Here is a 2,548-nt window from a genome sequence, read left to right on the forward strand (position 1 = left end):
CTGGGAAGTTTTCCTTTTTTCTTCAAACCCTTCAGCCTTGAAAATAGGCAAGAAACCATATCCAAGGAGTGTGACATACCAGAGCAGTGCAATTCACGTCCAGGGTAGTGAGGCAAAAAGTGACCTTTGCAAACCACAGTACAAACCTAAATGGCCAAACTCTGGATTTATTATACATGACAGAGTAAAGTCTGGGACATAAGCCGCTGTTTCATGTATGTTAGTATAGGCCAAAACAATTCTTACCTAACTGAAATTGACAACCTTGTTTGGCACCAGTAGCTCTGAGACTGTTTGTTGAGAGCCACAGTGCACTGTGTGCCTCTGAATTTACTTGTGATATCAAGGTGGGTTTAGCAGGGATGGGAGGTGGACCCCTGCAACTGAAACCAACATCAGGCACACCCTGATTTGAGTCATTGGGCTTCATCATCAGGCAAGCAAGATGACTTCCTCATACCCAGTGTCCTTAAGTACAGAGTAATAAGGAGGAAACCCTCATTTTCTTGAGGTGCCTACAAGTCTTCTTGGGTTGCGCTGGTTCGGACCAGGTTATGCACTTCGTATGGTTTAGATATAAAATGGCCCCAACAGTTCATGTCTTAAAGGCCTAGTTCACAGCTAGATGTAGAGCGAGGTGGTTGAATCACACAAGCTCTGGCCAAGTCCATGAGTGAGTCCACTAGTGGAGGCATAATTCAGTGGCGTTACTGAGAAGTGGTACCAATGCTAGGAGGTGGGGCCTAGTTGGATGTAATAGGTCACTCAGAGTACATTACTGGGGCCTATATCTTTCCCTGGCCCCTTCAGAGGGAAATCCCCTTCTACTGTAACAGTCTGTGTTACTATAGACCCAGAAACAGTGGCATCAGCCAGCCAATATAAAGTCTCCCTTTCTTGAGCTGTCAGTTTTGTTTTGTTTTAAGACTTATTTATTTTATGTATACGAGGGCTCTATCTGTACGTACACTTGCAGGTCAGAAGAGGGCAATAGATCCCAGTATAGATCGTTGGGAGCCACCATGTGGTTTGCTGGGAATTGAAACCAGGTCCTTTGGAAGGGCAGACAGTGCTCTGAACCACTGAGCCATCTCTCCAGCCCCTGTTTTGTTTTAAGAAAATTAAAGTCTAACTAATACAGTAATGAATGTGCCATGGAGCAGGGCGAAGGCTGCAAGCTGGGGCATTGAAATGAGTTTCTTACCTCAGCTCCCCTCTTTCTCCTGCCTTCCCTGAAGTGATACCCCATGCCACCATATGCTCCCTAGCATGATGTTCTGTTTCATCAGGCCCTGGACCAGAAGCAATTTCATCACAGAACCTCTGCAACTGAGACTCTTAAAAACAAACAACAACAACAAAACTCCTTTCATTCCAAGTTTTCCTCAGGCATTGTGTTATAGCAACAGAAATCTAACTAACACAAAGCACGGTGGAATTTGTTGATTTCTTGACTGTTGCAGGATATTTGATCCCATTGTGAACCCCAGGACTGTGAACTGTAAAAACCTGTTGGGGAGTGACTCAGCTCTAACACACATCTTTAAGTCTAGAGCTTTCTGTTTGCTGTAAACATGAACTTCTGGTTTGGGCTCAGCCCTAGGACACACCTTTAATCCAAGAGCTAAATAAAGTCAACCCTAGGTCAAGAGGTGGAGCAAGAAACCAGCTGACAGGCTTTAAATAAAAAGGAGGGACACTGAGAAAAGAGTATTTAAGACAGCATGGAGAGGAAGGCGGGTTTGTTGTTGTTGTTTTTATTTTTTGTTTTTGGCTTTTAGCTTTTGAGCTTTTGGCTTTTTCTTCTGGGATGTGAGCTGAGTAGGAAGGTCAGCTAGGTGCTTTCTCTGCCTTTCTGAGCTAGCAGGCTTTCACGCCAGCATCTGCATCCTGATTATTGGTAAAAATCGAACAATTGGGATTTTCTTTCTTTAACACAACAGTTGACTGGAATCGATCAAAATCCACCCCTAAAGGCAGGCATGGGGTCCATCCCATGAAAACCACATGGCTGTGAATCCACAAGACTATACTAGAGTTAATGTGGAACCAAGCAGGGCCCCTCAGTGAGGGAAGCCAGATTGAATCAGTCAGCTTAGAGAGGACTTTAAGCCAGAACAGCTGAATTGAAACTCCAGTCAGAGTTCAGAAAGCACTAAAAAGGGTGAGCTTATTCAGCAATACGTTTCAGAGGCTGAAAGCATTCTAGGCCCAGGGAGGCTAGAATCTTCCAGGACTAGGCCCAGGTGATTAGATGGAGGCAGTAAGCCTCAGAGATGACAATTACATCTGGCAAATAAAAGTTACTTTTCCAGAGACCTGTATGAACCTGTCCATAAAGTGTTTCCTGTGACACAGACAGGAAATGCATCTTTACAGCAGAGAGGTAAAAAGAAGGGTTCCATGGAGCTGCAGAGAACATGAGGAATATTAAAGAAGAAAGAAGTGGAAGAGATTCCAGTCTTCGTTCCTTTCCTTTGCTGTGATAAAAATACCTGGGGGGTGTGAGGGAAGCAAACGTGGGAAGGCTCTGTATCTCACTGTGGCA

This window comes from Acomys russatus, chromosome 12 (assembly GCF_903995435.1).
Source record: "Acomys russatus chromosome 12, mAcoRus1.1, whole genome shotgun sequence".
NCBI classification, from domain to species: domain Eukaryota; kingdom Metazoa; phylum Chordata; class Mammalia; order Rodentia; family Muridae; genus Acomys; species Acomys russatus.